Here is a 15,454-nt window from a genome sequence, read left to right as displayed (position 1 = left end):
ACTAGAATTATCCTTTCATTACACTCTTCGAATCCAACAGTTAGATTTCAAATCTAAGGATGGTGTGTGATGGACATATGTTATGTACCTTTATGGCCATGTTCTCTCAATCTAATCATTCAATAGTTCTCAAATTTCACCAACACCAATATATCACTATACTCTTCAATCCCACTGTTCAAGATTCGAATATGAATTTCACAAAGTCTAGTGGTCTTGGGACTATCTATTAAGTTTGACCGGGTTTGACTAACTTTAACTAAACTTTGACCGCGCCTTTCTCTAAATCCAGCCGGTTGATTGTGACCATAATTTACTAGAATTATCCTTTCATTACACTCTTCGAATCCAACAGTTAGATTTCAAATCTAAGGATGGTGTGTGATGGACATATGTTATGTACCTTTATGGCCATGTTCTCTCAATCTAATCATTCAATAGTTCTCAAATTTCACCAACACCAATATATCACTATACTCTTCAATCCCACTGTTCAAGATTCGAATATGAATTTCACAAAGTCTAGTGGTCTTGGGACTATCTATTAAGTTTGACCGGGTTTGACCAACTTTAACTAAACTTTGACCGCGCCTTTCTCTAAATCCAGCCGGTTGATTGTGACCATAATTTACTAGAATTATCCTTTCATTACACTCTTCGAATTCAACGGTTAGTTTTCAAATCTAAGGATGGCGTGTGATGGACATATGTTATGTACCTTTTGCTATGTTCTCTCAATCTAATCATCCAATTGTTCTCAAATTTCACCAACAACAATATGTCACTATACTCTTCAATTCTAATGATCAAGATTCGAATATCAATTTCACAGAGTCTAGTGGTCTCGGGACCATCTATTAAGTGTGATTGGGTTTGACCAACTTTAACTAAACTTTGATCGCGTCTTTCTCTAAATCCAACCGTTTGATTGTGACCATAATTTACTAGAATTATCATTTCATTACACTCTTTGAATCCAACAGTTAGATTTCAAATCTAAGGATTGCCATGATGGCGTATGTTATGTATTATGTTCTCTCAATCTAATCATCCAATTGTTCTCAAATTTCACAACACCAATATGTCACTATACTTTTCAATTCCAATGATCAAAATTCAAATATGAATTTCACAAAGTCTAGTGGTCTCGGGACCATCTATTAAGTTTGACCGGGTTTGACTAACTTTAACTAAACTTTAACTGCACCTTTCTCTAAATCCAGCCGTTTGATTATGACCATAATTTAGTAGAGTTACCCTTTCATTACACTCTTCGAATCCAACGGTTAGATTTCAAATCTAAGGACGGTGCATGATGGACATATGTTATGTACCTTTATGGCTATGTTCTCTCAATCTGATCATCCAATTGTTCTCAAATTTTACCAACACCAGTATGTCACCATATTCAATCCCAATGATCAAGATTCGAATAAGAATTTCACAAAGTCTAGTGATCTCGGGACCATCTATTAAGTTTGATCGGGTTTCACCAACTTTAACTAAATTTTGACCACACCTTTCTCTAAATCCAGCTGTTTGATTGTGACCATAATTTACTAGAATTACCCTTTCATTACACTCTTTGAATCCAATGATTAGATTTCAAATCTAAGGATGACACGTGATAGACGTGTGTTTTGTGCCTTTATGGCTATGTTCTCTCAATCTGACCATCCAATTGTTCTCAAGTTTCACCAACACCAATATGTCACCATACTCTTCAATCCCAGTGATCAAGATTCGAATATAAATTTCACAAAGTCTAGTGGTCTCGAGACCATCTATTAAGTTTGATCGGGTTTGACCAACTTTAACTAAACTTTAACCACACCTTTCTCTAAATCCAGCCATTTGGTTTTTATCATAATTTACTAGAATTACCCTTTCATTACACTCTTCGAATCCAACGGTTAGATTTAAAATCTAAGGATGGTGCGTGATAGATGTGTGTTTTGTTTATCTTGACATTAACCCTTACTAATTGTGGATTTTTCAAAAAAAATTTCAAACTAAAGTTATTTTTGTTTTTCCTCTAAAATCAAAACCATTATTATCTAAACACATGTCTTACTCTTGATGCATGTAAGATATCACGAGACATATGCCCCTAAGACTAGGTAAGTATATTTTAAAATAATCAAAATACTTCCAAAACAACTAGAATGACCCAAATTCTCTTGAAACATCTAAAATGACCCAAATGCCCCAAATCTCTAAAATGACCAAAATACCCTTGAAATCTCCAACGGTCTCGGGATCATCTATTAAGTTTGACCAGATTTGACCATATTTGACCAACTTGAACTAAATTTTGACCTCACATTTCTCTAAATTCGATCGTTTGATTGTGACTATAATTTACTAGAATTAACTTTTCATTACACTCTTCAAATCTAATGGTTAGATTCCAGATCTTATTATGGCGCGTGATGGACAAGTGTTGCATACTTGTATAGCTCTGTTCTCCCAATCTAACCATCTAGTTGGTCTCAAATTTTGCCAACTCTAATATGTCACCACCATACTCTTGAAATCCAATGATCAAGATTTGAATATGAATAGGAGCATGATGGTCACATGCCTTGTGGCCCCATGAAGATTCTATTATCCTTGTTCTCATAATTTGACCATTCGATTAAAATTATGTTCCCCAAATTACTTCCTTTAAAGTTATTTTTCCCTGGGATCATATGGGAGCCACAAAAGTATTAGTTCAAAGTACTACCTTTAAAATTATGTTTTCCATAAAAAATACTAATTTTCAAAAATTCTTTTTTAAAGGGAAGATACTATTAGGTGCTCTCTTGGATCAAACATAAGATTGAAGAATCTTAACCTGTTTAATAAACTTATCAGATTAGTGTCGATCCATTTAGTCAAATACTCATGAGTCGGTACAACACAAACCTGACTAGTAAACACAAATTGTCACTCCTACAACCTAATGTGAGTGCTCTAAAATAGCTTTGAAGTTATTATTTTGTGTGGGTTTGGGTGTGTTATTTTTTTGTTTTCAATTTTCTGATTTGATCGAGGTGAAATAACAAGTAATAGGTCATAATTTTTGTAATAATTGTTTAATAATAAAATTGACTTAAATAAATAAATTATTAATTTATAATAATAAGAAAAATTTATTGGAAAAACTTCAAAAAAATTTTTTTTTTTTTTTTCAGATGAAACCTGCCACGTTCCTATCAAACTAACCAATTTAATTAATTACCATTAAAGTTCCTCATAATTTTTTTTATTACCATTAAAAATAATAAGTTTTAAAATAAAATGAAAAAAAAAAAAATTGGACCATTGACAAAGGTCCAAACGACTTCGTTTCTCAAGGGCGCCAAACCAAATATTTTTCCCACTCTTGTATTTTCACGTCAGTTTTCAATTTCATTCTTTATCACCAATCAGGCAATCACTGAGATTTGAGAAAAAAAAAATCACTAATCACTGACACCTCTCTCTCTCTCTCTCTTTGTGGCTCACTCTCACCGCTTGCAATCGAGCAACCGCTGCCACCATGTGAACCACCCTCACCTCTCTCTATGCCACTCACCCTCAAGGCACTCGCCACTGTTCTCTCTCCATCTCGCCATTTGGGTCCCTTCCTGGTAAAGCTTTGTTCTTTTCGATCTTTGTTTTGGGTATTTGACACAGGTACCAACTTTGTGGCTTTATTTAGAGATTATTGTGATGCTGATTATGATTTGCCCTTGTTGTACACGAATGTGTTTATCTCAAAGAAGCCAAAATCGTACCATACCGGCCGGTATAGCCGGTATTTATCTTACCGGTCGGTGAACCGGTATAGAAACACTTATGTTTTGTTCCGCTTCAAATTTCAGCCGATACCGAACTGTACCGGCCTTACCGGAGAAAATCGGATGTTTGGGCTGGTAAAGAAAAAACCAGAAAAACATACCTCTAAAAAAGAAAAAAGCCAAGAAAACGTTATCGCCACTGCTTTCAGCCTTGCACCCTTCTTTATTTCTTCTTTTTGCACTGTTTTAGTTTTACAGCCTTCTTCTCGCCCCACTTCTTCTTCTTCTCTGTTTTACATCATTTCTCTTGTGGGTGTACTGAAGATCTGGCAGGAAGGCATGCCAAGTTTATTTCCTTCTTGTTTTGTACGCTGACCATTGCTCTTCTCAATGCAAAAGTTAAAAAATATATATTAAAAGTTAGTTTCTAGGACACGTGGTTGATGGGAGAGTGTTAAGAGTTTGAAAAAAGCTTTGGGTTTTGCCTTTTCCAATATGAATGACAGCCATCAGTCTTCACATTGTTTGAAAAAAGCATTTTTCTTTATTTTTTGGTTGATTGAATTGTACTTATATGACATTTTCACTCATTGTTTAAGAAGTAAGTCTTTATTTTATTTTTATTTTTTACTTTTCATATATTTTCATTATAAAACTACTTACTTTTTATTTTTTAGGAATAAATCCAAGGAAAAAAACTAGATCTATATATGTATTTGAATATCTATATTATTATTATAATTTTACAATTACAATGTTGGGTTGGATTAGAATGTAATATTATATATATATATATATATGTAATTAGTGATAATTTGAATTCGTACACCAACATTAATTGGCACTGAAATATTTTGTATTTATGATTAGATCAAAACGAAACAGCACTTGATACAGTATTGACTTATTTTGTTTATCTAGTTTGTTAGTTTTAATTATTTATATGATTTTCTCTTATGCCTTTTTTTAGTGATTAACTGAGATTATTTCTATTTTTAATAAACTCTATTGATTTTTCCTTTATTATTTGTCACTAGTTTTGAATCTTTTGATGTATTTGGTACTATCAAATTGAGATAGCGGCCTTTTCAATTGCAAACTTTACAATTGGATTCCAAATATTAATTTATTGTAATTTCTATTAAATGAATTTACTTACACTTGGTGGTTGATTTCTAAGGGAGTGTACTACGTAGGTGTGATTCCAAAGTTGGTAAAGCTTTTTAAAGAAAAACTTTGGGTTAAAGGTCAGGGAAATTTCATCATAAAGATGAAATTTGGTCTCACCTTCAGAAAGATGCTCTGAGGCATAGATACAAACATTTGAGGAAGCAATGTAATGATACAAAGGTTCTTCTTGAGCATAGTGGGTTGTCTTGAGATCAGGAGAAATAGTAACCTCTGAGATTATGTCTAGGATTCTTATACCTTGGTGAATTGCCATTTATCCTTTCTAGTTTCAAAATAATCCAATAAAGTTGGTTTGCTTATATTGTTGTATTTTCATAGTAGTGTTTCTTAATCTACAATATTAGAGTCCTTTCAGTTGCATTATCTCAGTTTTTGTCACCCAAAATCTGATGTTGTAGAACCCACAATTTTCAATTTAAATTAACTTTATTTGTGCTTGATTTATGGAAATCCAACTTTTGATGGAAGGTATAACCAGGCAGGTCAAGATATTAGTTGTAATGGTGTTTGTGTGAGTTTCTTTTCTTAGGCCTTCCACTCCGTGTAAAAAATTAATTACATGGATTGTAGTCAATGAGAAATTTGGTGAAAGTGTATAATGTGTCTTAATATATGTGTTCTTGTTCAGATTGCGTTGATTACAATAGAATTTTGTCAAATATGTTACTCTAGACAGTAGTCAGTGAGCAATTACTAAAGCCACTCTCAGGACATGGAGGACTATGAGCTGTGAGTAATGATCTCTCTCTCTCTCTCTCTCTCTCTCTCTCTCTCACACACAATACTACATATAGGTAGAAAAGATTCATATGATCAATTTACGACCACCTGCAGATTTATAGATGGAGGCCATGTGAAAACTACACTAGCATGTATAAAATACAAGTGTATTAGCTGCCCATTCACTATTATGATTAGTGTAAAAAATTGTCTAATTACTGTTTTGATAAGTTTTTTACTTTACTATGATGCAATGACTACATTATGCTTTCTTGAAAGTGTCATGTAATTATGTAAAAGTAGTGAAATGAAATCTCTCAATTTTTGTTAATGTTTGAGATTAATGATTTTTTTAAGAGCTATATGAAATGAAAATAAGTGTACTATTTTTTCTTTGGTACCGTTTAATAAATTCTCTCATAATAATGAGTAATTTTGAAATTGTGGGTGAAGAGGTTGACCAATTATTTGCTAATAGTCATTCTCATGGTCCATTATTTTATTGACCTTATGTTAGAGCAGTTGCACAAAAGAATTTAATTGGTCTTGCATACAAAGTGCAACCTTTGACTTGGATGATTGCATTATTCAGCAAACAATTTAGACTTCTTGGTGGCAAAGAAGTACTAGAAGATTATTATTTAAGTTTAATGAAAGACTATACATGCATCAAGGATCACTAGGTACAACGAGGGAGATTTGAACTATTATGCCATTGTCATTGAGCTACAAAATTCTTGACGACTATGCTATTACAAGGTTAACAAAAGACATTATAAATCCATGTGTTTTGGTTGTGCAATAAAATTTACCTTGTCCTCTACCTTGTATTTAAGCCTTAAGTGTCAGATAGAATATACATTGATCTCATATGCTTGGTTGGGAATCCAAATAGTCTTTTAAACTTGAAAATCATCACTGTGTTCTATGGGGATAGCCCTTTTGTTATCATAAGTTCCTTCTCTTTTTATTTTTCTATTCCCCTTGCCTCACTGTTTTTTCATTGCATAGTTAAATCGCACCGTTTTTTATCATTTTTTTTTTCTTTTTTTGGGAATTGGTTTGATTTGGTGTTGGTTTTGGTAGTAATGGAGGAGCAGTTTATACTAAGAGTTATGCCTTTCGTTGCAAAGCGACTAGATTGCCTCTTGAGTGAAAATGAAAATGCTTAGTCTTCAGAAGACAAGTCATAGGATTTGTCATTTTCGGGTGAGAATGTGCACTCCTTGATCAAACTTACTTTGCAAAACTATTTTGTGATATTCTTGAAAAAAAAAAAAATTTTGACGACAATGTCTAAAGCAAGAAGATGATGCATTAGGATTGCTTTGCATTCACAAATCCATTTTGTCCTTAATGCGTAGTTCCATTCATCTACTTGTTGAAAGCCTTATTTTTATTGTTTGATATTGCATATTACGATGAAGAGGGGTTTTTTGTGAGTTTAAATTATTAAGAAAAAAATGTATATCTTCCAATATTAGGAGAGTGAGATGAGGAAAAACAAAGCAAATGTTTTGTTTGTAAGGTCATAAGTTTCATCATATCAACTATACTGTAGTACTTATTTCACTTCCATAATGAACACTTAGTCTTACTTTTACCGCAAAGTATAATCATTCAACTTATTCTAGAAGTTGACTCTCTCTGTGACAAGGAAGAAATTATTTCCCTAATAGGTCACATACTTGAAGATGCAAAAACTAATGGAAAAATTATATCCTCTTCAAAAAAAAAAAAAAAAAAAACTTATTTCTCATTGTTACAGTTGGAGTGAGCTTATGAACCACATTATGTTAATAATTTTCTTTATAAAAAATAGTTTTTTTTTTTTAAAAAAAAAAAAAAAAAAAAAAAAAAAAATTATTACTCATTGTTACAGTTGGAGTGAGCTTATGAACCACATTATGTTAATAATTTTCTTTATAAAAAATAGTTTTTTTTTTCTTACTACTTTTTTTTTTTGTTGAAATATTATGTTATCTATTTACATTCTTTGTTTTCATATGGTTATAAACAACAATCATTTATCAAAAAATTAATTAGAAAATTAAAAATTGTGCCCCTAAGCTAGTTAGAATAACTTACTAAGTTTAGTTTGATGGGGAGTCTCCTCAAGCATGAGCTGTAGCCATTTGTCGATTCTATTCTTAGCCTATATTTAGTATTCTTGTATGTCTTCATTTTTGGATTCTTGTAATTTTTTATAGAATGTGATTGTGATTGTTTGGAATTTTATTTGTGCAGTTTGAGAATCTGTCATTTGAGGTATTTATGTAGGCATCAATTGATTGCTTTTGATAGGAATTGTTGGTTAGGAAGAGAGCTTCAAAGAAGACACTATTTCTATAAGGTATGTTACTACATAAATAAGTTTGTCTAAACATTTGACAATTAGGTTCCATTACATGCTACACTACTTTTTTTTTTTTTTTGGTTGTTGTTGTAAAGACTACACTACATATTAACATATAACCACATCTACAAAGCAACAAGTTTTAGGCTAAAAATGTTTTCTCCACCTAATGAACCACCACATGAGATGACTGACTCAACGCCCCTTTCAAATGAGCAAGGAGGTTTTAGTGTATCTTGCAAGTGCAAGTGTAATTTTTCATGTAGTTATCTTTTTCATCGTATAGACTTTGAACAAATATCTTTTTCAAGAATCATGCGTTTCATCATGGGTTTGGTTTGCACTGTTTTGATGGATTTTAAACTTATGAAAAAAGATGTTTCCTATTAAGGGTTAGTGGAGATGATTGGATTGGTTGAGCTTTGGAACCACTTCATATTAGGTTTTTCTTGGTGCAATCTTGGTGATGTAAAAGCCTAAAAGGGGTTGTGCTCAAGGCATCAACAGTGACATTGAATTGTGTTCAGGTCATGAAATTTTAATTTTAGGCTATAAGTCATAGAACCTCTCTAAAATTTTTGACCATTGTTTCCCCTGCAGAGCTTCCTCCACGACCTTTGCTCAAGAAATTTGCAAAGGAACTTCACCATTGATTGGTTCTTTTCATCATTCTCTCTATGATTTCATGGAAGCTCACATGTCCATGCATTAATGAGATGATGAAGAGGGGAGATATATTTCATTGCAACAAGTTTCAGCTTGGTTGCATATCTTCACGAGGAATTCGTTATCATTTGATTAGTATTTAAGTGAATAGATTGGAGTTTTTATTATGTATATGATATTGAACTTGGGTATTATTTTCCCTTATTAGTAGTTATTGATTGAACAGTTGTTATGCTTATATGAGTATTTGTGATTGAAATTTTTTTTATGTGCATATGATTGTGCTTTGTTATTTCCCAACAGGTACCTATGTAAAATTCCGAATGTAAATTTTAAAGAAAAAAAAAAATAAAATATTATTAGCGACGATAATGTCAACGCTAATATTTTATCATATCATTAGTGACGACAAACAATATCATCGTTAATATGCAAATTTTAGTGATGACATTTTTGTGGTCACTTATATATCATTATCTGTGACGACAGCAAGCGTCGTTGCTAGTAATGACATATTAGCGACAACAAAAATGTCGTCGTTAATAATAATCTACTAGCGACGACAAAAAAATTTGTCACTACTAATGAGATAGTAGCGATGACATTTTGTCTTGGAGTCTCGAGTTATTTATGACGACAATTGTCACTATTAGCGACAACTTTGTCGTCATTAATAGTATTGTATTTGCGACAACATTAATATCGTCACTAAAAAACTTTTTTGTAACCAACTTCATTTAACGAAAGTTAGTGACGACATTTTTCGTCGCCAATATAATTAGTGACGATATTTAAAGCATTAGCGATGACTATATGCCGTCGCTAAAAGCCAAATTTCTTGTAGTGTATTGTCATTCACTAAGAAAAGGGAAATGATCAAATCAAAGCTTTGGTTCTTGCTAGTGCTGACTCAATGGGTGACGCAAATAGGGAATCGCCTAAGGCCCCTAATCAAAAATTGCCCCCAAATTTTTATCAATAAAGATATAAATGTACTAATAGAAGTATTAGTAGTTTTTTATCCCCAAAAAAAAAAAAAGAAAAGAAAAAAGAAAACCAGTTAAAGAAAAAACTTTTTATTGGATGTGGCAATTATTTTTTGTTAAGTTTTTCTAAGTTTTAGAGTGTAAAACTCATTAATTTCCTACATACAAATGCTGAAAGAGCTCATTAATCTCTCATTAATAAATAAATTTATACTCAAATTTTATTTAGAGATATCAAATATATAATTTATTTAAAATTTTAAATCATAATTTTTTAGTATTTGGTTGCTTCACTTAATAAATAGTGTTTATTTTAGTTGTATAGTAATAGAATAATAAGATGGATTCATTTTAATTTGTAATTTTGCATCTAAAAAATTAGATTTTATATAATAAAAAATACCAAAAGTTGAATAAATCTGTTATTAATATTCAAAATATTAGAATATGTCACACTTAAAGTAGTTGTCTTAGGCCTTATAATGTCTTGAGCCAGCCTTGGTTCTTGCTTAAAGCATAGCTAACAACTTTTTTTTTTCTTTAAATTTTTCAGAAATTTTCTTTACTTTTTATAACTTCTTCTTTAGGATTTTTTATCTTTATTTTTCTTAGCCTTAGTATTTTTTTTTTCCTTCTATTTTTAGATGTTATGACTAGAAGCATGTTTAGGCTAGAAGAGGGGTTTCTACCTCAACAACCTCAGCTTTACATACGCACCCTAGGGGGCTTGTGTACACAGCCTTAGTCATTCATAGGTAGGCGCTTTTAGGAAAAAAAAAACTGTTCTTCAATTTTAATATTGTTTATTTGTTCTTTATCTTTCAACACATGTTAGGAACATGCTTAGAATGTTTAAATCTTATTAGAATCATGCTTAGGATGATTGAATCTTGTTAGAAGCATGTTAAGGATTTGGATGTGTTGAGAATGTGGTAGCTTTCAAAACCCTAATGATAGAATATTCGTTTTTTAATTTGTAAATGATATGTTTAGAATGTGTGCTTTTGTTTGTGCCTAACTTTTAATTCTTGCATGCATAAGAAAGGTTCCTCTTAGGGGGATTTTTTTTTGAAACATGACTATGAGGTACATAAGTGGAGGTCAGCCCACTCAACTTAGGATGTTTAGTTGCCCTATACCTTCCAAAGTTTGTACCCTAATTTCAAACTCATTTGGTTTGTTAGAGCTCTCTATAAAGATTCAAATCGGTTTCTGAACAAAAACCAAATGTCAACTTCCCACCCATAAGGCTAGTGGCATACTCCTACGAATTAGGATGGACCTGCATAGAATTACACCTTTTACACATGAGCGTGCTCACAAGGCCTTAAAATTCAACTTAGTATGTCACAGGGGAATGACATAGTAATGATAGCAAACCAAGAACCACCAAATGAAAACAAGACTTTGTGGAGATGGGAGCTTTAATATACATTATTGTTTAGTGTTTCCCTGTTTGGTTTAAGTATATTTTGTTAAAATTTAGTTGTGGTTTCTATGACTGGAAAATGAAATTATATAGGACTAGAATTTTGGTTTCTTACCAGTTCTATTGGAAATAGGTTTTGTTAAAATTTAGTTGTTAGTTTTGTGACTGGGGAAATGAATTTATTATTTCATGATAAATTGTTTGTTTTCCAATTTTTTTCAATAGAAAAAAGTCAAGCAGTGTTATTAGAAAAGAGATTAGCCATAGTTGGTTATGAGTACATTATTGATGTGGGGAGAAACATCCTTCATCTACATAAATAAATTGCTAACATATCTAGCATGTCTAGTAAGAATATGAGTTACAAAATTACCTTATCTATGAGTATGAAAAAAACCAAGAGAACAAAAGTCATGTGTAAATTTAGCCTCGATGATGAGGTGACTATGGGAGGAGAATGATTCATCTTTACTATACTAAGAGCTTTAATGATAACTTCGAAGTCACCCTCTAAAATAATGGATGAAAGATTGAGGTCTTGAGCAAAACTTAAGACCTTCATTGCTGCCATATATTCATCAGCAATTGAGTGGGGTAAGAGTATTTTCTCTTTCGTAAACACCAAAACCAAGCCCTGAGAATTTTGAACAACCACCCCAATCCTACTTCTCTTGACTCCTTAAACACTGCACCATCAAAATTAACTTTGACTAAAGGGTTTATCAAAGGAGACCAACAAACCCGATTTGGATTTAATGCAGTGGGAGGAGAAGATTTTACTAGGATGGCCCGAATAAAATCACAGAGGGTTTTCTTGACCGTTTGGATTACATCATTAATAGGAAAGGATTTGTCTTCTACCCAAAGTCTATTTCTACGGAACCAATTGTGAAAACATCCAGATCCTTTTCTTCCTCTATTATGTGTTGCACCAAATCTAAAAACTTGGAGAAGTGGTTAACTTGGTGAACACTCCAAGTTGGATCAAAGTCCCGTACAGCCGAAAGCCATTATGCGTGAATCACATTCTGGGGAAGTTGCTTACAATGTTCACAAACACTTTTAGTTAACACATTCCTTCGGACTAAATTTAGTTTTCATTTTTTGTTATAACTGTAGAGAGGGAAAATTCCCGACCTATCACAAGCTGACACATCACACTACCAAGTCCACAAAATACAGCCAATTACAAAGCGCCACATATTGCTGCTAGGTTTTACTATCACTATTCAGAAACCAACAGAAATTTGCCAAGTGTCATGTAAAGACCAATCACATATCATCGCACGTGTAAGCGACGACATAAGTAGTCTCGCACGTGTAAGCGATGACACAATCAGTCAGCACGTGCAAGCGATGACATAAGCGGACCAATCAAGCTCTGCCACGTGTCACCAATCAAACTCTGCCACGTGTCACTTACCTACCCCAAAAACTCCTATAAATAGAAGCCTTCCTAAGGCATTTGAAGGGATCAAATCCAAGGAAATCAGGAGATTGAGAGGGAGGACCAGGCCATTGGAAGCACTCAGAAGTCCAGAAGCTCTGCCGGAACCAAGCTCTAAAGCCTCCAAGAACTTCAAGAACTTTTACTTCGAATACGAAGAACATTCGAAGGAAAATCATCCAAATCATCCGCCTAGATCCAAAAGTCTGCGGGAATCAAGCCTAAAGTGTCCGAAAACATCAACAAATCACAAATCAGTGAAGCTATTAAAAAAAATATATATATATATATATATATATATATTCTTTTTTTCCTCTATTATCCTGCATATACAACACATGACAACATGTGTCTATTAGATAACATGTTGATTGTGATGGTAATATCACTTTCACAATCACTTATAATTATTATTGTGATGGTAACATTTTTTTACTATGATTGTCGATCGTAATAGAACTGTAGTAAAACTTGTGGCATAAAATTGATTGTGTCCGTATATTTTCTAATTTGATGAGTTGTGGATTTGCAAAGAATCCACCCAACAAAGACAACTGAGATGTAGTTAAACTATTATTTTCTATTTTAACCATGGTTTTAAAAACCAGACCAGACCGGCTGGTTCGATCGGTTCAACTAGAGACCACCCTTTAATTCGGTCTGATTATGGGTAAAAACACGAAAATCCATAAAAAATCGAAAAAATTTAGAAACCGGCCTATTCAACCGAAAACCCAAGAACCGGCAGGGTTAAACCGGTTAAGGGTTGGTTGGGTTTTTCCACTTAAACTACACCATTTCGTTTACTTATTCTCGGCCTAAACTATGTTGTTTTGTACAAAGGAAACCTAAAAAACTAACCTAAACACCTATTCAGACTCTCACGCCTCTCTAATCTCTATCTCACGCCTCTATCTCACTCTCACAGTGAGAGTCTCATGCCTCATTCAACTCTCAAGCTCATGCAGTCACGCGCCCGCGCCTCTAAATCTCTCAAATTTTTTTCCCTTCTCATGGCCTCTGATTTGCTTCTCATCCTCATGGTCACAATTTGGTTCTGTGTTTTTTTGGTCTCTGCCTCGCCTCTCTGCTTCAGTGGCTTCATCAATCATCAGGTATGGAACTTTTTTTCTAAATTCTGAATCTAGGTCTTTTTTTTTTTTTTCCTTTCCTTTGTCTCAGTCTCACCCTCTCTGCTTCAGTGGCTTCATCAATCATTAGGTATGGAACTTATTTTCCTTTTCCTTTGGCTTTGATTTTTGATTAATTGATTCTGAATTTCTAAAATCTGGGTTTTTTTTTTTTTTTGTTCTTGTCTTGGGCTCGCTCTCTCTGCTTCAGTGGCTTCATCAATCATTAGGTATTGAACTTAACCTTTTCCTTGCTTTTGATTTTTGATACTTGATTCTAAATTTCTGAAATTAGGATTTTTTTTTCTTTGGTCTCGGTCTCACCCTCTTGGTCCATCTTCTGTGCTCTGCTTTATCAGGTATTATGTTATCAAATGAACCTTAAAACTTAGTCAATATTTGTTTAAATTTTTTTTATTATTTAAATGTAATGAAATTATTTATTTAGTTCTCTATTTGAAACTTATTTGCTATTTGCCATTTGGATGTAAATGTAATGACTAATGAACTTATTTATTTGGTTTTGTTGAAAGTTTATTATATTAAGGTTGATTTTTTTTTTTTTTGTAATGTTATTATGTTAAATTCTATAAAAAGATGTTATATACATGTATGTTTGTGAAGGAAACATATTTATTACTATTGGGTTGTTAGTTTTAGTATATTAAAAAATTATTAATTTTTTATATAACTTAAATGAATAATAATTAATTATTTATGACGTCACTGGTTCGACCATCGGTTGGACTACGGTCCGATCAAAAAACGATAATTAGGTTATTTTTGGGTTCTTTCACCATACCAGTTTTTAAAACCATGATTTTAACTATAAAGGTTGCATATAAGTACGTATATATAAGATGGCAGAAACATGTCCTCAGCTATGTTCCAATAAGGAAAGTGATGGGGAGTTCAAACATTTCATCACTCCAGTCCTTGGCTGTTTGCCATAAATTCTTCTGGTTCATGCCCAAAATCAATTTGGTAATGATAATCTAATTCTTGCAATATTAGTATTGTTTTTTGGTTTCCTAATCAGAGATGGAACCAGGATTTCAACTTTGAGAGGCAATAAATGAACCATGTTTTTTTTTTTTTTTTTTCATTTTTTTTTAAATTCTAGACTAAATATTATACTAAAATAAAACTAGTATCATATGTAATCAAAAAAGAAGACACAAGATAGTTATTTGACAATGCGTTTTAAACCAGTCATTTATCAAAACATAATTTAGTGTGCTTTTAAATATTGAAAATAATCAATGATTGATTTTATGGTAAATTCACAATAATTTCCTTTTCAATGTACAAAAACCAATAGTCCTTTAAAAAATCATATTTCTTTTGTTGCAAAACCTATATTTGAAAATACTTATGATTGAAAAGACTCATCATGGAGTTATAGTTATAGAAATAAAAAAGTATAGGTACAAGTAAAACCACTCTATAAACGAGTTGTTAGATTGTTGATCTTTTAATTTTACCAACCATTTGACAACATTCAAAAAGAAATAATGAACAACTTTTTTATTTTTATTTTATTTAAGTGTACATTAGATTTACAAACATCCCACCAAAATTTTGAAGAAAAATAAACCAAGGAGACACATGCATGGACAATTGGACACCCAAAAATGCATTAGAAGATCAAGAATAAAAGTCATTTTGCTTGAAAACTCTTATTCTCTCTCCTCTCTTTTTTTTTTTTTTTTTTTTCTCTCTCTCTCTCTCTCTCCATAGAAAAGCTCTTATTCTCTTATTT

General features: G+C 32.3%; 1 long non-coding RNA gene across 1 annotated transcript; it reads left to right on the top strand.

Annotated features, from left to right (window-relative positions):
- The first annotated feature begins 3,436 nt into the window (after positions 1-3,436).
- Positions 3,437-8,938, top strand: LOC112015878 (uncharacterized). Its single transcript, XR_010624116.1, has 5 exons — positions 3,437-3,617; positions 5,587-5,687; positions 6,765-6,887; positions 7,926-8,031; positions 8,635-8,938. It is a non-coding gene; the product is annotated as an uncharacterized LOC112015878 (long non-coding RNA).
- Positions 8,939-15,454: the final 6,516 nt, after the last annotated feature.

Source organism: Quercus suber, unplaced genomic scaffold (genome assembly GCF_002906115.3).
Source record: "Quercus suber isolate HL8 unplaced genomic scaffold, Cork oak 2.0 scaffold_405, whole genome shotgun sequence".
NCBI lineage: Eukaryota > Viridiplantae > Streptophyta > Magnoliopsida > Fagales > Fagaceae > Quercus > Quercus suber.
This window is presented reverse-complemented; position numbering and strand designations above follow the sequence as displayed.